This window comes from Phascolarctos cinereus, unplaced genomic scaffold, assembly GCF_003287225.1.
Source record: "Phascolarctos cinereus isolate Bilbo 61053 unplaced genomic scaffold, phaCin_HiC Scaffold_4;HRSCAF=312, whole genome shotgun sequence".
In the NCBI taxonomy this organism is placed as follows: Eukaryota; Metazoa; Chordata; class Mammalia; order Diprotodontia; family Phascolarctidae; genus Phascolarctos; species Phascolarctos cinereus.
In genome coordinates this window covers 624813067-624835149 of record NW_027555847.1, presented here as the reverse complement: position 1 = coordinate 624835149, position 22083 = coordinate 624813067, and the positions used below count along the sequence as shown (strand labels likewise).

At 37.7% G+C, this 22083-nt stretch overlaps 1 protein-coding gene and 1 non-coding gene across 2 annotated transcripts in view; one reads left to right on the top strand and one right to left on the bottom strand.

Moving 5' to 3' along the window:
• NSMCE2 (NSE2 SUMO ligase component of SMC5/6 complex) overlaps positions 1 to 22083 on the bottom strand; it is a 250892-nt gene that overhangs the window by 118356 nt on the left and 110453 nt on the right.
• TRNAN-GUU (transfer RNA asparagine (anticodon GUU)) lies at positions 12132 to 12205 on the top strand. The gene has a single exon. It is a non-coding gene; the product is annotated as a tRNA-Asn (tRNA).

Here is a 22083-nt window from a genome sequence, read left to right as displayed (position 1 = left end):
CATATGATTTACACTATTAAAGATAACATTTTTATTTTCATTTCTTTTTTTAAAAAAATTTTTAGACTGAGCTTCCCTATCTTGTCCAGGCTGGAAGTACAGTGGCCACTCATGGACCTGATCCCAATACTGATCAATGGAGCAGCTTTTAAACTACTCCATTTTTCCAAGCTGGGTTAGTTATCACTTCCTTAAAGCACCTTGTATCCCTCTACTACCAGGGGGCTCACCATATTGTGTCAGACTTAGTGAGGACACCTACTCACCTTTAGCCTGACTATAACTCAGAACTCCTGACCTCAAATGACTCATTAGCCTCAGCATTCCCCAGTAGCATTGATTACAAGTGTGTGCCACCATACTTGGTCACATTTTTAAAACTGACAGGTTTTTTTCCTGACAAATTTGTAAAACAACAAAATGACAAAATGAAGAATCTGATTACAAAATGATGCAGGATAGACTCTTAGATATGATGTCACAAAGAAAGTGGTAGGAGAAAAGGTTACTGAGAACCAAGGGGAAGAAATCACAGACTTAGGGAAGAGATCGCAGAGAATACCTAGTTTAGTCCTTCTGTTTATTGTACAAGGAGATTAAGGATCAACAAAGTGAAATGATATGTGATCACACAGTAAGCCAGTGATCCAGACGGGACAACAAAGAACCAAGCTCTCCTGATTCTAAGGGCAGGCAGGGCCCAGGGAAAGTGAACAAAAAAGAGAAGGAAAGAAGTCATGTTGACACCACCCTAGGTTAGATATTCATGAGCTCTCTCTCACCTGGAAGCTAGACTATTATAACAGCCTCCTAACTAGAGGCTATTCTAACTAGAAGCCATTCAGTTTCCCTCTCCAAATTGTGGTTCGCACAGATGCCAAAATATATTCTTAACACATATTCTAATACAATCATTCTCCAACAAAAACCAAACAAAAGTCCCTAAAACTTCAGAGGTTCTCTATTGCTTATTTAGGATACCAACTCTTCAGCTAGGATTTTTGAGCCTCCAAAATGAGATTCCAGCCTACTTTTCCAGTCTTATTTCACCTTAAACTTGATGTTGAAGCCAAATCACACTATTAACCTCGCTAGACTACGTTTTGCATGAACTTGACATGCTTCTTTTGCCCGGGACACTCTCCCAGGCTACCACTCCTCTCCCCTGATTTTTAGCTCCTTCACCTCTCCCTCTCATGACGCTTCTTCTCCTACAAGGCTCAGCATAGGTATCACTGTCTCTGTGCAGCCTGTCCTGATTCCCTTAATTCAAAGTGTTCTTGTCCTTCCCAAAATTTCCATGGATCTTGCCTTGGCCTGTCCACACAATATCTTGGATTACACTTGTTTGGATACCTGTCATAACCCTATATAATGCCCGTGAGGATAGTGGGGGGTGGGGGGGTGCTGCATCCCCAGCACAGTGCCTTGTACATAGTAGGCATTTAATACATGTAGAGAAGAGAAAGGTAATGAGATAAGAAGCAAAGAAATAGATATGGGTGAGGTCTAGGTCTCTGAAGAGATCCAATGTGCTCATTTTCATAGACAGCCTTAAGAGCTTTCCATATGTCTCTTCAGTTCTCTTATGCCCCCAACCCAATCTAATCTATTCCTGCTCTCTTGTGATTGAGTGGCTTCTCCTGTTTATTTTTTCACTTTCTCCTACTACCTCTTACTATTACCCTAATCAAGATTATTGCTGGACCTCCTACCACCACTAGGATTTATCCTCTAATTGTGTCACTAAATAAAAATGCTGAGAAATTTTGATCTAGTGTTCCATAATTCCTGAACCAGTCATTAAACCTAGGCAGCTAGGTAGTGTAGTGAATATACCAATGGCTTGGAATTAGGAAGACCTGAGTTCAAATTTGGCCTTAGATACTTTACAAGTTATGTGACCTTAGGTAAGTCATTTAATCTGTCTCAGCTTCTTCATCTGTAAAATAGGGATAATAATATCACTTACTTCTTAGGTTTGTTGTGATAAAATAAGACAATATTTGTAACACATTTTGCAAACCTTAAAGCCCTATATAAATGTGGGCTCTCTTCTCCCTCTTCTTCTTCCCAATATCCCCAGAATGGAAATAATGAAAACTAGCTTACAAGGATAACAGTTGTTAACCTCCAGATTTTCTATTCTCCAAAATCCCATCACATGCCCTCATTTATATCAACTTCAATTACAAAGGATGCACTGTTTTCAATTACAAAGGACCCATGTGAATGTCCTATGATTAAAATCTATCTTTTGATAATTGTGTAATTACTTTCTTTTTGGTGAACGTATAAAATATGATTTTAAAACATGAAGATCTGACATGCTTAGAAGTAAAAGAGCAGTGTCCACAAGGCTTATTTACTCAACAAGCTTTACAATGCCTAAAAGCAATAATGCATTTATATCTCTATTGAGTCATCTTGATTCTTAATTTGCCAGTTTCATGGCCAAGAAAAAGCTTGAGGTAAAACATCTTATTGCTGGTTGTCTTGAAGGAAGTTGTGTGTGCTCATTTTTGCAAATAGATTTAAGAAGTTGTGGTGAGCCAAAACTACAAAAGAGCTTAATTGTTAAATATGAGGTGACTACTTTCGCAATTCCAGGTTGTATCACCATAAAAATGCAATGAGTATACTTAAATTTTACCCATATTTGGAAAACGATAAAAAGTTAAAAGGCTTAAACTTGGCAAATTCTCTAGTACAAGTGCATAATTCTACACCTTATCAAAGAGTCTGCCAATTATATCTACAATTGCCACTGAATGACAAAGTTCTACTAGAGAACTCAAAGATCAGCTAATTCAATCTTTAACTTTAACAGACAGAGAAAGCTGAGTTCTCTAGAGATGAAAGAACTGGCCTAATGTCATAACTAAAAAGAGAAGACAACAATGGAAAATAAATGATGTAGCACCGTAGCCCATAAAGTATTTGATGCTCCCATGTTGAAAGAAAAAATTTCCTTGCAAAATATACTGAGAACTAACTACAGAACTATATAGAAAACAGTGAAAGTAACTAAAAGTATAATCTGAACTACAGAGGCTATCTGCTCATTTTCCTCATGCTGCTAATGTTTAATTTAAGCATCCTTGGATCACTTCCTCATGGGGATGACAGTAAACTACAGACTGTGTGAATGGGGTAGGTTAACTCTTTCCACTTCCATAGCCCTTTCTCCAGAATGCTCCTGTGATCTAGTCCTTAATATCTGCATCAGAACCAAAAAAGAAACCAGGGCTCAGAAGAGTTATTTATTAGTGACAACTCCAAAAAGAAGTGTTATTTGAAGGAAGTAAGGAGGAGATGCATGATACCCAGCACAGGATCACAGGATTACTTAGTGGAATTACAGGACTAAACAATTTGAGAGCTACTATTGCCTTGCATTAAATCTCCTCTATCTCCCCATAACAAAAAAGGTTTCATAACTGTTCTTGAAAGTGATTTGTTCCTAGACACTCATATGTACCTATCTGAATTTCAGAATTGGCCACTGATTTAAGAGCCGATTTTAGTATATGAGGTAATGTGTAAGAACATTAAGTTCTCAGACACAGCTTATTTCAGGAATAAACACATATGACCCAAGAAAGATACTCTAGATATGTGGCAAATCTCTCTCAACTTTAGTTCATTTAATGAAGCTACTTTTGTTTTAGCAACACAGTACTTCAATGTGTGTGTGTTGCAGGGGGGGAATCTCCAAAATGATCATTAACATTTATCTAGTAGATATATGATAACAAGAGTCCCCCAAAGTCGGTCACATTGTCACTGCTGTAAAAATTCTCTAATCTCCAACAAAAAGTAGAAATTATTTCTAGTAGGAAACAGTAACAGTAATTACTACTTTAACTAGAAAACTTCCAAAAGCTATCTATTGCCTATCTGATAAAGTAAAAACTGATTTTGACATTTAAGACTCTACAATCTGGCTACATGGCTCAGTGGATACAGTGGCTGTGCCTGGAGTCAGGAGGACCTGAGTTTAAATCCAGTTTCAGACACTTACTAGCTGTGTGACCCTGAACAAGTCATTTAACCTCTGTTTGCCTTAATCCACTGGAGGAGGCAATGGCAAATCATTCCAATATCTTTGCCAAGAAAAGCACAGGCATGCTTTGGTCCATGGGGTCACAAAGAGTTGGACATAACTGACCAACAACAATGACAACCAACACCACCTGGCTCTAACCTACCTAGTCCAGCTCCCCTTGCATTACTCCCTTCATCTATTCTACTTTTTAGTAAAACTGTACTATTCTACAGATTTCATTCTTGCCCTGCTTTTCCCCCACCTCTGTGCCTTTAGGGTCTCGCCTATACCTGGAATGAACTCTCCTCATTCCTGTAAGTACCTCCCTTTAGGGCCCAATTGGGATGGAGAGGTGGATAGAGTACAGACTTGGAGACAGAAGTACTAAATTCAAATCCCCTTTGACACTAGCTATGTAACAAAAGACAACTTACTTAACTCTCAGAGCCTCAGTATCTCATCTATAATACTGGAATAATACCAGAAGTAACTACCTCCCAGGGTTGTTGTGAGAATCAAATGAGATAATATATGTAAAGCATTTTATACATTTTATAACTATATGTCAGTTATGATGATGATGACATTTCCTCCATATGGCCTTCTCTTGGTAGCTAAGTGATACATCAATTTTCTCATTGCCCTTTGCCTATACTACTTCTTGAACATATCTCACCTCCTTTGTATTATAGTTATTTGAATACTTGTCCTCTTCTTTATTATACTGAAAATTCCTTAAGGGCAGGGTTTGTTATTTATCTACCTTTGCATCTTCAACACTCAGCACAGTAATTTGCACATGGTAGCCATTTAATATTTATCGAATTAACAAAAATAGATAAAACATTCTTTTCCCCTAAGACAGTGATTCTTTCATTTTTTTAAACTGACTCAAGGCAGTCCCAAACCTTTTTCATTCATAAGATCACAGCATTTAGAGCTGGAAGGGTTCTTATTTCTTATCTATTCTAGTCCAACCTCATCATCTCACAGAGGAAGAAACTAGTCCTGAAGTTATGACTGTCCAAAAGTCAAACAAGGTAGTGAAAAGCAGACAAAGAATTTAAACCTAGATTCTCAAATTTCAAATCCCCAATTCTTTCCACTACAAGATAGCTGTCTCCTAGCACAAATTACTGCAACAAGGTAAATGAAGAGTGCAGGGAAGGGGTGTGGTCAAGACAGAGGCAGAACCAGGGCCTCCCATCTATGAGAGTGACTCTTCTCTATCACCATAATTATCACCAGCACACCCCCTTATAAGGATTTTGTTGGCCAAAAGGAAAGAGCAAAACCAAACTGTGGTTCTCTCTAAAGTCTGGCTGCAAAGGGTAACTGAAGCAGGTACTTCGCTGCAACCAATTGTAAGGCCCAAGCAAAGAAGAATATGAAAATGGGAAAAAAGCTAGGATGGCAGATAGCTAGTACTTTCTTTATCAATAAAGGTACCTTTAATGATATAGACAGCATAGCATCCACGTAGGCCACAGTAGCCAGCCTGGGAAATACTTCCCTAAACATCTTTGTCAATGATTGTAAAGTAACAAATATTAATAAGGTCTGGCAGACAATTAATTTCCAAATAATTGATATGTGGTATAATTTTTGCATCTAAAGGTATATAAGCACTTGAAATAGTTTATGAGTTTTTTAACGCAAAATATTTATGTAACAGCTTAAATCTGAATGACTCCTAGTCTTTAAAAAGGAGCTTTTGGGTGTGGTCAAGATAACTAACTTTGAAAACTTAGCAACAGAGGATACATTATGAGTAAGTACTTTACAAAATCTTTTTTTAAAAATGACGCTAACGCACTAGGTCTTTTTTATTTCAGTGAAGACAAGTGGAGAATAAGTTGTAATGTGAAACACAATTTATGCAACTATGTTGAAATTCTCTGCCAAAAGAATTACAACTTTGAATGTAAGCTTTTTTATGGTAAAATGATTTCAAAATAACATTAAGCATGAACTTAAGACCATTTCAGTGAGAGCTAATCACAAGAAAACTATTTCAATGCAGGTCAATTCAACTGGAAGGCAACTTCTTTTCAACAACAAAAAATGAAACGGCTGAAACAAAACAGTACAAGTTGTATTTTGTGATATAATTATGAATATTAAATAGAAACATGTTAAAGTAGAAATTACAACATCAAGGAAAACCTACCCTCATACATGTATATCTTTATATATGTATATATTTTTAGATCCTCAGCTATTCCTGACTCTGATGAGATCAACTGATCATTTATAAGCTTTCCCATAGTCAGCGAACAAGCTCTTCACTCATTCCTCAGCCATGCCTTGCTTAGGAAAAGGCATGCGATAAATTTAAAGGGCCAATAGAAATACTGTGAGCACGTTTGAACTGCCTCTAAAAGCCAATGGACTTCTCATTATATAACTCTAATGACACGAGATAAGTTTACAAGTCACATACCCACTTTACTGTAAAGAAAACTACTCTCAACGTCTCACTATTATAATAAAAATGCTTTTTAATGGTCTGATGGAGAATATCAGATTATTTCAGAAGTTTTATAGAGCCTGCCAGCTAAGGCCTATTGAGTTTATATTTACAAACTTATGCAGTTTGATTATTTAATATCACAGGCTCACAGAACTGAAGCTGGAAGGGTTTGAAGAGACCGTCTCATACAACTCCCTCATTCAGCATACGAGGGAACTGAGACCTAGGAAGATAAAATCATTTGCTTAAGGTCCTAGGCAGTATCAGAGGCAAGATTTAAACCTATGTCCTTTGACTCCAGAACTATTGCTTTTCCCATTGTACTATGCTGCCACCCAAACATCTAAAATGTAATCTCTCTGAACTTTTAAAAATTAATTCTTTATGTAATAAATTTGGTCTTATAGCCATGAGAGAATTCTGAGAATCCGGCTTTTCCAGAAAGTCAAGAAAAATACTTCGGTTTCACCATTCTCAAATCCACTTGACTTTGAAAGCAAAATAAACATATTACTCTATTTAATATCGTTGCACAAGCGAATTCACAAGAATGAAATGTGTTCAGAGTTCCTAGAAAAAATGTAGCAATACAGGCTGCCAACTTGTTCAATGTCAAGCTCTAGGCAGGATAGCAGGACTAGCAGTAAATGACTCACAGTGAGTCACGCTGAAGCTATTTTTGCTTTTAAAGTACGGCCAGGCACTGGGTTAATATTCAACCCAGAGTAAATTTAGCAACTCAAGAAAACAAGTGTTTCCATGGTTGCTTCTTCACAATGTTTATGATATATATGCTGCCATTAGGTGTAGGAATAATTCCTACAGATAAATTATGTGGAAATGTTCATCTTTCATTTAAGACTAGGAGTTTATGTGTTGTGTTTCAGAAGCTTGGTTTCTTTGGTGGCTTTTTTTCCCCCAAACTAGCAAAAAAATTTAAAGCAGTAGCTAGTATGCACATAATGGATCTTTAAAAAGTCCTATGCCATAAAAATGCTTCAAGCTCCTTTAAATGGAAGGCTCTCTACTGATTTACAATTTGGCTCTTATTTTTTAAAAGCTCATAACCCAGCCTGCATTGGTCAAATCTAATTCACCACTTGGGAAAGCCTAATTTCTCAGTAATATCTCACTTCTCTCCTATATGCATGCAGCATTTTTGTACTTCAGAGGCAGAGTAACAAAGGAAGAAGAGGCAGAGCAGGAATTTACTTTCCATCACTGAGTACCTCAGTAATTCCCTAAAATTACAACTGAATCAATATTGCCATAATTACACTCTGATATGTTGTTAATAAAATTATCCTTAAGTTATTTTTATTTAGTTTCTTCAACTGTCCTAAATTCCTTGAGGGCAGAGACCGTATCTTATTCTTCATAAGTAAAATTTTCAACACACACACACATGCTGTTCACCTATCAAATATATTCAACTACACTTAAAAGTAAAACCTCAAAAGGAAGTGTAATAGGAAAAGTTGGTCAAAGAGCAATTAGAGAAGGCAGAGAAGTGGTAATCTGAGCACGGAAAGTCTGAAAAAACACACACACAAGATACCTCCTGGTACAACTATAAGACGAGTAATACCAACAACAGTTGTTTCTAAACCTCAGCCTTATCCACAGGACATATTCATGTCTACCTGGCAAAAAGTAAAAAAAATAAAATCTGCTTCAAATAAAAAGAATTACAAACTTTAAAACCAATCCTTATGGACATGCAGATGCCAAATATACAGGATGGACCTATGGACATAAATGAAACTAAGACATTTTGAGGGCATGAATATTTTAGCTTTGATTTCATGTGTATAACCAGAATTTATGAAGTCATAGCAGCACAATTGTTGAGAACTGCTCTGTCCTCCACCGCCACTGCAGTTAGTTGATTCCATTTATTTCCACCTGTAACCTCAAAGCCAGTCAAGCTTGAGGACTAGTTCTTTCTGACACAGAAACATTTAAAAGCTCCTGAGGTGAGCCAAAGAATTTAGAACAAGTGTTGTTCCCTACACCTGAAATATACCCACCAAACTCTCATCCCCATGCCACATTTCCCTGCCAAAATCCTATTAATCCATCATTGCCCAGGCTCAGGCACCACCTCCTCAATGAAGCCTCCTCTCATCCTACAGGCCCAAAATATTCCTAGAGCACTTTGTCTATAACTGTTTGAATGAATGAAGTAATTATTAAGTGCTTATTAGGGGGAGGGAAGGGAAGGGAAGAAGCATTTATATAGTACTAATTATGTGTTAGGCACTGTGCTAAGTGTTTTGGTTTGGGGTTTTTTTTGGTTTTGTTTTTGGGTTTTTTTTTTGGTGAGGCAGTTGGGGTTAAGTGACTTGCCCAGAGTCACACAGCTAGTGAGTGTTGTGTCTGAGGTTGAATTTGAACTCAGGTCCTCCTGACTCCAGGGCCGGTGCTCTATCCACTGCGCCACCTAGCTGCCTCTGTGCTAAGTGTTTTTTACAAAAATTATCTCGTTTGGGCCTAACAACAGCCCCATGAGGTAGATGCTGTTTCTATAATCCATTTTTACAGTTGAGAGAACTGAGGCAAGCAGAGGTTAAGTGACATGCTTGGGGTCATACAACTACTCAACAAATCCAATAGATTCTACTATCTTTCTACCCCCCCCCCAAACCCAACCATCTTCCATACTTCCCTACTTCTGTTGAGAGTGCCGCCATCTTCTCATTTATCCAGGTTTGCAGCCTTGGAGTCATCCCTGACTCTTCATTCTCTTTCCTTCCCACACACAGGGTCGGTTGTCACGTTTTGTGGATTCTGCCTCTCCAACATCTCATGTCTGAACCCTTCCTCTAGTCACCACCCTAGTTCAGACCCTCATTATTTCTAGCCTAGACTGCTATAATAGTTTCCCAACTGACATTCCTGCCTTAAGTCTTTCCCATCTCAAATACATCTTTCATATAACTGCCAATACATGGCTGTGTATTCCTAAAACACACACCTGACCGTATCCTTCCTCTATTCAGTAAACTTAAATAGCTCCCTATTACCTCTAAGATTAAATACAAACTCCTTTGTTCAGCATCTAAACTACTTCACAACCTGTTTCCTGGCTTTTTAGGCTTATTATATATAACCCTCTTTCACCACACTCTGGTAATACTGAACTGGTTTGGGGGGTTCTCTACATATGAAATTTCACCTCTGAGACTTCTTTTGAAACACCTTGGTAGACTTACATTGAAGTTTCAACATGTTACACATAGCAAAAGGTAATGATGAAACAGAACTTAAAATTCTCAATTTCTTTGTCAGTGAAAATAAACAATTCTTGTTCTGATAGAATCTCTTAAATTAAGTAACTGAAATTGCATTACTTGAGGGCATTTAAATTAGACAAGATCTAACAAGAACAGTGGCATTAGAGGAAAAAGCTTTATGCGGATGGTGTTTTAGGAAAAAAACCAAACAAAACTGATTTTCTGTTGTTGTTCTTACCATGAAATATTCCTTCAGTTTAAATTATTCTTCTATTCCTATGCTAGGTAAAAAACAAATTCTTTGCACTTTGTGGTGCTTTAATGATGAAGTTTAAATCATGCAGCAGCCAAAGAAGTTAGTTTTATAAAACTACAGTATTACTTTGAATTGACCTTTCTTCCTTCTAATAGTAGTTTACAATAATATCTAAATGGGTTAACTAGAATAGTAAATGAAAATGCCATTTAAATTTGTCAGATTCAGAAAAGGAAATTCCCCCTATATTATCATTATTTCAGCCCATAGATAAATGTATACTATACCGGTAGAAAGTCCCAGGTGAGAATTATCACGGGGATTTCCTCTGTTTTGTTAAATTAAGGTCTTTGTTGACAGCTGGTATCCACATTATTATTTTATTTTCTACCTTTTAAATCAATATATGACTAACAACAAAAATTCTACTCAATGGAAATGAAACCTTGACTGCCCTTATAAAATAAACATTGTTTATTCAATTTGTATGACTAAAGAACATCAATGTATTGTCTGAAAGAAAATTCTATCCTAGAAATATCAGAAAAACAAACAAACATATACATCTGGCATGTCACATCTCAAGTATATTCTTTCTACAAATTATCTGAATCTGATAATTTATTTCTTTACAACATCTGTTATACATACTCCCTCCTCTCTACTCACACAGCATCACTTACTACCCAGATTACCAAAACTGGCTTCTAATGGAACTCCCTGTCTCAAGTCACTCCCAAATCCATTCCATCCTCCACAAAGCTGCCAAAGCGGTTTTACTAAACTGTAAGTCTGAGCGTGTCACCCTTGTACTCAATAAACTCTAATGGCTCCCTATTACATCTAGGATAAAAAATAAACTCATCTGTTTGGCATTTTAAGCTCTTCACAACCTGTTTCCATTTTCTCTTCCCAGTTTTATTATACATTGTTCCCTTTTAAGCACTCTATGATACAGCTGTGCTATCCAACTTGCTGTTCATCACACAAAAGGCTCCATTTCCTATCTCCAAGCCTTGGTAATGGCTACCCCCATGCCTATATTGCTCCCCTCTCCAACCTCAGAATCTTAGAGTCCCCAGATTTTTTAAAAACACAACCTAAGAGCTACCAGCTACTAGAGCTATCTCTTCCCAGACTGACAATTATTCTGTATGTATCTTGTATGGATCTACTTATTTACATGTTATTTCCCACAATAACATATAAGGTCTTAAATGGCAGGAACTGTTTTGTTTTGTTTTTTAATATCCCCAGGGTTTAGCATGGTACCTGACACATAGTAAGCACCTGATAAATGTTTGTTGATTGATCCCTCTAATTAGAGACAGGACTTGAAATTATGATGATAGATTTAAGAAGATATGGAGACGGTCTGGGGAGACACAATAACAATGTTAAGGTCTGTGAAGTATCTTTTACATGTCAATTTATGTATTTCCCCAATTAGAATGTAAGCACCTCGAAAGAAAGGATCATTTTTGTTTTTTCTTAGTATCCCTACCACACTGTCTGGCACACAATGATCACTTAATAAATGCACGTTGATTGATATAACATCTTAGTATTGATACAGCACCTTAGTAAGATATTAACCAAACAATTTATTCTTTTGATTCATTGATCACATTGCTGGTATATACAACAAGGTGATCAAAGACAGAAAGCTCCCATGTACTAAATATTCTTAAATATCTTCTTGGGGGGAGGGGAGAAATAACAAAGAACTCAGGCTCAATGGCTATGTTACACTGGGTTGCACCTTACATTCCTTTGCTCTTCAGAACACATCATTCCATTCTCTCCTGAAGTTTCTGAGGGTATAAAAGAGTCTTACATTATACAAATTTCCTTTCCTTTAAATCTATAATGTTCTTCTATGAGATCTATAATACTTAACTTTTCTCTACACATCCTGTCTTCAAGATCAAATATTTTGCTTTCATGAAAATCATGGTGGTTTTTTTTTTAAAACATTACTGCTTCTCTTCTTCTAGATTGTCATTCACTTTTGTGTATTTTCATTCCCAATCAGTTGTTCTGTCTTTTGTTTCTTTGGTGAGAAGTGTCAACATGGATTCAAGTGTTTATACTGTGTCAATTATTTCTGCTGGTATGGTCTCTGTGGTGCAATCGGTTAGCGCATTCGGCTGTTAACCCAAAGGTTGGTGGTTCAAGCCCGCCCAGGGACGCTTTTGTTTCATTTTGGGGCAGCTGGGTGGCACAGTGGATAGAGCAACGGCCCTGAAGTCAGGAGGACCTGAGTTCAAATCCGGCCTCAGACATATAACACTTACTAGCTGTGTGACCCTGGGCAAGTCACTTAACCCCAATTGCCAAAAAGCAAAAAAAATTAAAAAAAAATTCCGCTGTGCAGGCCATAAATTCTGCTTATTTCTTTCTTAAATCATCTGGGAACAACCTGCTGTAGTACCACACCCTCTTTGGAATCTATAGGGCCCTCTGTGGCATCAGTTGTTGATTCATTTTTTTCTTTGTTTTGCAATATTTATTAAGAGATATTTGAACTCATTTAGGTGATCTGGAGGCCATATTCCTCTTAGTTATGAACAGCTTTCCTGTTAGTTTATCTGCTTGTGCTAAAGATATGTAACTGAGTTTTCTTCCTCCTGAGATCTTAGGTAATTTTTATCTTTTTTCCTTATACCTATATATTTGTATTTACCTCACTTTCTGACTTTGATGGCATTTCTCCTGGGGGCTAGATCTTAAAGCTATCTCAGCCTCCTCCATGCTGAGGAATTCATGTTTCACTGGCCTCAGTCTTGGCCAAGTGACTTCTGGGAGGACAGAACTGGCCTAATATGGCTACCTGACTCCTTTCTTTCAGGTCTGGTAGATCCCCACACACAAACTGGTTTTCTGCCCCAGTTCTCTCTATTGATCAGTTGTCTGGCGGACCATTATAGCAATACAGTGCACTACCACACTGTTACTGCCGCCCCAGGCAGAATTTACTTCCCACTTTCCATTTTGGGAGGCTTAGGGTAACTTCTGTTGCAAGGCCTCAGTTAGCCTGGGCAATCTTGCCAGGGTGCAGAGACTAGTGGGAGAAAGGGTACTGAGTGAGTGTATTAGAAATTAGGGATTAGTCTTCTCTTCTATTAGTTTATTGGATAGCTGCCTCATTAGGGTTCTTGATATCTTAGATCATGGAGACAGGTGAAATTGGTTCATTTGTTGTTTACAATTTCTACTTTGGAGATGTTTGAAAGGTCAAGAAGCAAGGAGAAAATATCTCTTAAGTCTGCCATCTTACTGGCCACATGACCCAGAAGGCCCCCCAATAACGTCATTACTCATTCACCACAACAAGTGTTCTAAACATTTTTCATACCTCCTTATGCCTCCAATGGCACTCCTTCCCCCAACCCATTTAGCTGAGGATCTTGCATCATACTTCACTGAAAAAATTGATGCCATTCATGAAAAGCTCCCTTTTCTCCCCTCCTCCTCATCACACACCACTTAGACATTTTGCTCAGTTTTCTCTTTCATCCATCTCATATGAGGGGCCCTTCTCCTTGCCAAGGCAAATGCCTCTAAATGCACTCATGATTTCACTCTGTCTATTCTAGCATATTACCCTCACCCTCATCAACATTCTTACTAATCTCCAATCTCTCCCTTTCTGGTGGTTGCTTCAACAATAGTTAAAAACAAGCTCATGTCTTATCCCCTCCCACTTTAAAAACAAAACAAGTCACTCAATACTATCATCCCTGTTACCTGATCATCCTTGCTATAAATTATCTTAAATCAATACTCTCCTTTTCAGCTACAGTCCTGGAAAATATTGTCTTCACTCCTTGCCTCCAATATTGTCCCCACTCCCTGACCTCTTCTTCTTGCCCTCTACTGAATTCTCCGCAATCTGGATTCTGACTATATCATTCAATCAAAAAAACTGCTCTCCAAAGTTACTGATAATCTTTTAATTACCAAATCTAATGACTTTTTGTCAATCCTCAACCTTCTCAATCTCTCTTCAACCTCTAACACTGTTGATCACCTTCTTCTCCTTGATACTCTCTTCTCTCTAGGTCTTCAGAACATTGTTGGTTATTGGTTCTCCCCCTACCTATCTGACAGCTACTTCTCAGTTTCTTTTGCTGGATCCTCCTCCAGGTCACGTCTATTATCCGCAGGTATCCCACTAAGGCTCTCTATGATGCCCTCTTCTCCATTCATTCTGTGTCACTTGGTAATCTCAGATGGATTCAATAACCACCTCTATGCAGATGGTTCCCAGATCTATATATCCATCCCTACTCTCTCTTGAGCTCTAGATACACATTACCAAATGCCTTTTGGACATCTCAAATTGGATGTACAATAGGCAACTTAAATTCAAAATATCCAAAACAAAATTCATTACTTTCCCCCTAAACCCTCCCTTCTTCTAATATTCCCTTTCACAATCAATGGAACTACTATCCTCCTAGTCACCCTCAACTTCTCGCTTCTCCTCACTTCACATATCTAATCTGCTTGCCAATCTTGTCGATTCTACTTCAAAACATCTCTTCTATACCTCCTCTTCTCTCTACTTAAATAACCTCCTCCTTGGTTCAGGTCCTCATCACCTCTTACCTGTACAACTGAAATAGCTTTCTCGTTAATGTCCGTGTATCAAGTCTCTCCACACTCTAATTTATTCTCCACTCAGCTACTACCAAAGTGATTTTCCTAAAGCATGAGTCTTACTACTTCATTCTCTTACTCAATAAACCCCAGTGGCTCCATTTTACCTCTAGGATCAAATATAAAACCCTCTGTTTGGCTCTTAAAGCTCTTCACAGCCTGGTCCCTGCCTATCTTTTTGGTTTTCGTATACTTTACTCACTTCCATATACTCTATGTGTTCCAGAACCTCAGCCTTTCTGCAGTTCCCTGCAAATAATATTCCATGTTCTGCCTCTTCCTTTCCACCCGCTATCCTGCATGCTTAGAATGCTCTTATTCCTCAGTTCTACCTCCTACATCCCCTAGCTTCCTTTAAAACTTAGCTCAAATTCCATCTTCAACAGGAAGTTTTTCTGAATCCATCCTACCCCCCAACCCCAAAACTGCCACTGTAAAGGGAACTCTCAGATAACCTTCCATCTTTTCTATATATGTCTTGTATTTATAATTATTTGTATGTTGTCTCCCCTTGTAGAATGTGAGTTGCTGGAAAGCAAAAACTGCCTTTGCCCTTTTTGAATCCTCAGTGTTTAATACATTGCCAGGCACACACACACAAAAAAGCTTAATGAATGCTTGTTGACTGACTTTTGTCTCATCTTGCCTAAAACCAGATCTCCACAATACTTCCCAATCATTCTCTCACCATGGGATCATCCTCACCTCCTCATCACCATAACCCTGAAGTCTGTTCCAGAGTCCCCCTGGTTCAGAGAGGTGAACTTTCTAGCTATTTCTTCACCATTCAGGCTATCTCTACACCATGCCACCAGGGGACCAAACTCCCTCTCCAGCTTTCCTTTATGTGTTGCCTTTCCAATTAGAACAAATTCCTTGAAAGCAGAGTATGCGTGGGTGTATTTGCATCTCCAGTACTTAGCACAATAACTAGCACACAGAAAGCTCTTAACAAATGCTATCTACCTATTAAAAGTTATAAGTGACATTTGAACCCACTTCTTCCTGACTTCAAGTCTAGCAATCTATCCACTTCTGCACAAAGCATTTTTAAATAAGTATTTATTGACTAATTGATTGATTTCTAAAGGTAAGGTGAGGAAGCAAAGTCAAGATGGTGGAATAGGAGGAGGAACTGCTCCCCCACCTCCACAAAGACCTAAAAAATGCAACAGACCAAATTCTGATCAGGAAAGCCAAGAAAAAGTCACAGAGAGTCATTTTTCCAGCCTAGTGTGGCTTAGGAAGATAGATAGATCTTTTGACACTGGTGAAGGGGCCTGACCAAAAGCAAACAGCATTTGTCAGCAGCACCTGGGGACTGAAAAGATGGACAGGAAAAGATAGATACAAGATACTTTTATCTATCTGCAAGACAGATACAAGATATTTTTCAAAGGTAGACATGACAGGACTTGGTGACAGAATAGATATAAGGGAAACAATGGAAGTAAAATAAAGACACACAGCTTTTGCATCAGAAGCCATGGTGGTGCCAACGTCACAGAAAAGGAAGGTGGGAAGGAGAAATGGTCAAGTGGGCAAGATAACTTGGGTTTTGGAGATAGAGAGTCTCTGAAGCAAAGGTAGAGCATTTAAGTTAATAAACATTTATTAAGCAGCCACCATGTATGTGCCAGCCACTGTGCTAAGTGCAGGGAATACAAAGAAAGGCAAAAGACAGTCTGCTCTCAAGAAGCTCACAGTTTAACTGTGGAGACAAGATGCAAATAAATGCAAAACTCTGTGTGTGTTGTGTGTGTGCGCGCATGTGCGCGCACGTGCGCCTGTATGCATGGATATATATGTGTGTATATATGTATGCATATGTATATATACACACAAATATGATATATTACTACATATATCCACATATACATGATAGATTGTAGTTAATCAACAGAAGGAAGGCATTAAGATTAAGGAGAACTGGGAAAGGCTTCATGTAGAAGGTGAGATTTCAAGGGAAGGCAGGAGGTGGTGATAAGGTGGGAAAGAATTCTAGGTACAGAAGACAGACAATAAAAACGTCTGGAATCAGTAGATGGAGTATCTTGTTCAAGAAACAGCAAGGAGGACAGTGTTGCTGGATTGCAGATATGTAGGGGTGAGTAAGATAGAGAGCAGTGAGAGGTAAAGGACAGGGTATAAATAATAACAAGCAGGGATTCAGAATCACAGGGACAGGGAGGGTATGACTGGGTGGGAAGTTGCTAATCTTTTAGGAATGAGTTTAGGTGGGTTTATCACAAGAAGTTCAGCATTAGAGTGGAGTCCTCTCAGGGGATTAGGGAGCCCACACCATGTATCCAGTAGTGGGGGAAAATTAATGAGGTGTCATTTCTCTCCTTTCCTTTATTTTTGGTCAGGCCAGAAATAGGTAGAGGGAAGCAGATGGACTGGCATGTCTCCAATCATCTGGGAGCAGGGTGGGGCCAGTCTAGAAGACTGGCACTAGAGGGAAACATCTAGTAAACAGCTGGGAAGATCACACTGTAACTCCATTCATATAGAAGTCATAATGGAAAGTAGGAGATGGATGAATACTCCTTAAAGAATTATCATTATGATGTACCAAATTATGCTACCTAAAATTGCTAGAACTTACCAATATTCTTCACTTATTTTCTGAACTCCATATTTTATGAAGATGATTAAAAAGCTAGAATACTTCTTTAAGAGATTGACCAGGACGAAAGAATTGAAAAATGTGCCATATGATGACAGATTGAAGAGATGGTGGATATTTGCTTACAGAAGGAAAATGCCGTATGGAACATAATTGAGTTCTTTAAATATATGCCCTAGTAAACACAACAAGGTCCAAAAGACAGAATCTGAAGGAAAAGAATTCATCGAAATATAAGGAAGAGCTTTGTAATAATTTCTCCAAAAGCTTCCTATCATTATATATCTTCAAGTAAAGGTTACACAACCACTTTATGAGAATACTGTAGTGAAGATTCTGGCTTCAAGTAAGGGCTTCACTCCACAATCCCTAAAGTGTCTTCCACCTATAAGATTCTATGACAAAACTGGAAAAAAAGTAATCAAAGTCTGATATAAAATAAGTTTTTAAATTAATCTTATTTTTTCCCAATGTTATTCTATTTATTAAACTTAAGTTTCATCCATTCACCCAGAAAATGTTTTTAATTAAATAATAATTAGGCACACAGAAAATCCTCACAAATCATAAATTTAAGCAAAATAATTTTCCAAAAGGCACACTGATAATTCTCAAAATGTCAACAATACCAGGATATATTTAAACAAGTAATAAAAATAATTAAGGTGAAAATACTGGATAGCATCAATTAACTCTGATACTATGATCATAACTGCAACTTTCATTTAGTACTCATCGCCTTATAAAAGTGCAGACTTAGCAAACTGGTTTCAAACTCCCTTAATATTTTCTGCTCTTTTACATTGTTCTAAATATAAGCTGCAATCTCACCCCTACCTCCAATCTATCTTGTACAAAACCTGAATGTAATCTATAATTGGTATTACTTTTCAGTACATACCTAGATATGCTTTTCATTTTAAAAGGGTATGCCCCATAGTTGAACTAACAGTATATTCAAAGTAATTACTGCACCCCCCACTTCCCCCATATTTTAATTTACTACTTTCTTTCCAAACATCTTCACTATTCAATATTTTAGGGATTATTATAGAATGCTCAGAAAAGAGGAGATGGCAGCACATAAAGGTAAAGACTAACAGTCCACATTGTAGCAATGAGGTCTGATGTCAACATCTTCTGGAACAGGGGTAGGGCCTTGAGACCACATGTGGCCTTCTAGGTCCTTGGGTATGGCCTTTTGGCCAAGTCCAAGTTTTATAGAACAAATTCTTTTATTAAGGGGATTTGTTCTGTGAAGTTTAGATTCAGTCAAAGGGCCACACTTGTTCATCTAACTGATGGACTCATTAGGGGCTATTAGCATACCAAATAGTGCTCTCCATTTGAAATTTGAAAAAAACCTATTGTTGGAGAATGTTTATCTGAGTTAAACTTAATATAGTTTGGGAGAACAGAATACTCCACATGGCAAGGGAAGCAAGTATAAGAGAGAGACCCCTGACTTATGCAAATCATAGTGAGTGAGAAAAAGATCAAGCTTGTTAGCTCCATAAACCCTCCAATACCTACCACTAGGCTAAGGATGCTTTATGTGACAAAATCACTGCAAAAATTGGAAAGCAGTTTGGCAGAAATTAGGTTTAGATCAAGATTTTACACCACATAGCAAAATAAGCTCCAAATGGTTCTAAATATAAAAAGGACACATTATTTTATAAATGGAAGAAGACAAGAATGGGAAGAAGTATATTATACAAGTAGAAGGGATGGATGAACATATGAGATAAAATATACAATTTCTATTACATAAAGCTAAAATGTCTCACATAATAATAATAAATAAAAGTTCTATAGAGGTTTCCATATGCCAAGCATTGTGCTAAAGCGTTTTATGGTTATTATTTCATTTGATCCTCACAACAGCCCTGGGAAGTAGGTGCTATCATTATCCTCATTTTACAGTTGAGGAAACTGACTTGCCAAGGTCACATTGCTAGGAAGAGTCTAAGGCTGGATTTGAACTCAGGTCTTCCTGACTCTAAGCCCAACACTGTGCCACCTAGTTGCCTTAAAAATAAACAAAAATTAGTGGTGAAACAAGGTAAACTGTTGATGAGAGGTGGAAATCTTTGAAGCAAATATCTCTGAGAATTGTCTGTTATGCAAGACATAAAGGGGATACATACACGTGCATGTATGAGTATGTGTAATAAGAAAGATTCGTTATCAGACAAATGGGAAAAGGATATGAACAGTTTTCAAAAGAATAATTTCAGGCTATCAAAAACCATGTGAAAGAATGCTCCAAATCAAATACTAAGAGGAAATAAAGAGATTACATATTGAAAGCAACTTTAAGGTTATACTTTGTATCTATCAGATTGAGAATGATGACAAAAGACAAAAATGATCAATGCTGAAAGGGGCTATTAGAAGGCAGACACACTAATACATTGTTGGTAGAGTTTAAACGTTCTAGAAAATAATTTGGATTTTTTTTTAAGGCAATTGGGGTTAAGTGACTTACCCAGTGTCACACAGCTAGTAAGTATCAAGTGTTTTTAGTCTGAGGCCATAATTGAACTCAGGTCCTCCTGACTTCAAGGCCAATGCTCTATCCACCGCACCACCTAGCTGCCCCAACAATTTGGATTTATGCTAGAAAAGTCATTAAACTGTCACCAACAATTTTACCACTATGCAAATTCCCTAGGGTGATCAAATACAGAAAAAAAATCTCACATATAGAAAAATATTTATAGTAGTATTTTTTTGGTAATAACTAAAATCTATCTATTAGGAAATAGTGTCACATAAAAGTTTTTTTTCCTTCTACTAGAAATTGGTTAACTGTAATGTATAAATAATATGACAGTATTCAGTATAACATGAAAGATGTTAGTCAATTTGGTCCCTGGCTTTGCTTTCTTTTTTTTTTTTTTAAGTTTTATTGATATGTTTTGTTTGATATTGCAAATATTTACAGATTACTCTCATTTCATTAGAGGTCTCTTTGTAACAAATTAAAACAATAATACAGTGACTTCATCTGAAAGTGCATGCAACATTTCACATCTGTAGCACTCTCTAACACCTATTTTAAAAAAATAACAAAAATTACTATCTACCCTACTAAGGAAAAAAAAAAAGAAAAAATTATTTTAACAAATATGTAGTCAAGCAAAGTAGATAAATACACATACACAGAAAGCCAGACCAAGATGGAGGAGTAAAGGCAGAGAATCACCTGAGCTCTCCTCCAAGCCCCTCCAAAAACCTTTAAAAAATGACTCTAAACAAATTCTAGAGCAGCGGAACCCACAAAAACATGGAGTGAAACACATTCCCAGCCCAAGACAAATTTGGAAGGTTGGCAGGATAGGTTTGTGTCCAGTGAAGGCCACACCAGTGCAGACCTAGCCCAGCAGGCCCAGAGCAGGTCTTGGGGTGACTGAATCACCGGCAGCAGTGGCAGTTTCCAGACCTCTTAGCCCACAGACGCCAAAGACAACTTAGAAGGTCAACAGAAAAGGTCTGTCAGACCTGAGTGAAAGTGGAGACAGTCCAACCAGCACAGGATGCCTGCACAGCCACAGCCTCAGGAAACAAGTAGCGATCTCGGAAGTGACTGAATAAGCAAGAGCAGCAACTGCTTCAGAAACTCTCAGCCCATAGACAGTAAGGGGGTTGAACAACTGATCAGAAGGAGACTAGAGGGGTCTTTTTTTCTTGCACTGAGGCAAGACTCTGTTGCTTTGCCCATACTTGGATCCGGGTCCTGGGTGGCAATCCCAGGGCAAGGAGGAGCACTAGCACAGCAGAGCTTGAAGCAGATGAAAAAGGAACCCTCCTCACAGTTCCAGGTCAGAAAAGAGTGCTTGTGGTTGCTCACAGACCAGAGCACAGTCCAGGACAGCAGTAAATACCTCTCCTAGCTTAGATCACACTACCTTGGAAGAAGTGAAAACTTAACAGGTCCCTGGAAGTATCTCTGAAAATAGCTGCAAAAAACCACTGAAGCTTGAGACAATGTGCTCTCCACCCTGGAAGCAGAGCCCTACTTTAAAAAAGACTTAAAAGCCAATTAATAGGCTGGGAAAATGAGCAAACAATGCAAAAACTCTGTTTCGTGAAAGTTACTTTGGTGACAAAGAAGATCAAAACCAGAAGAAGACAACAAAGTCAAAGCTCCTACACCCAAAGCCTCCAAGAAAAATACAAATTGGTTTCAGGCCATGGAAGAGCTCAACAAGTAAGAGAGGTAAAGGAAAATTAGGAAGAGAAATGAGAATGATGCAAGAAAATCATGAAAAAAGAGTCAACAGCTTGGTAAAGGAGACAAAAAAGTACTGAAGAAGATAACACCTTAAAAAACAGACTAGGCTAAATGGTACAAGAGGCACAAGAAGGCAATAAGGAGAAGAACTCCATAAAAAGCAGAATAGGCCAAATGGAAAAGGAGGCCCAAAAGTCCACTGAAGAAAATAATTCCTTAAAAATTAGAATGGAGCAAATAGAAGCTAATGACTTTATGAGAAACTAAGAAACAATAAAACAAAACCAAAAGAATGAAAAAATAGAAGACAATGTGAAATATCTCACTGGAAAAAACAAATGACTTGGAAAATAGATCCAGGAGAGATCACTTAAAAATTATTGGACTACCTGAAAGTCATGATTAAAAAAAGAGCCTAGAGATCATCTTTTAAGAAATTATCAAGGAAAATTGCCCTAATATTCTAGAACCACAGGATAAAATAGAAATTGAAAGATGGGTGTGAGGCAGAATTGCTCAGAATATTCTCTAATTAG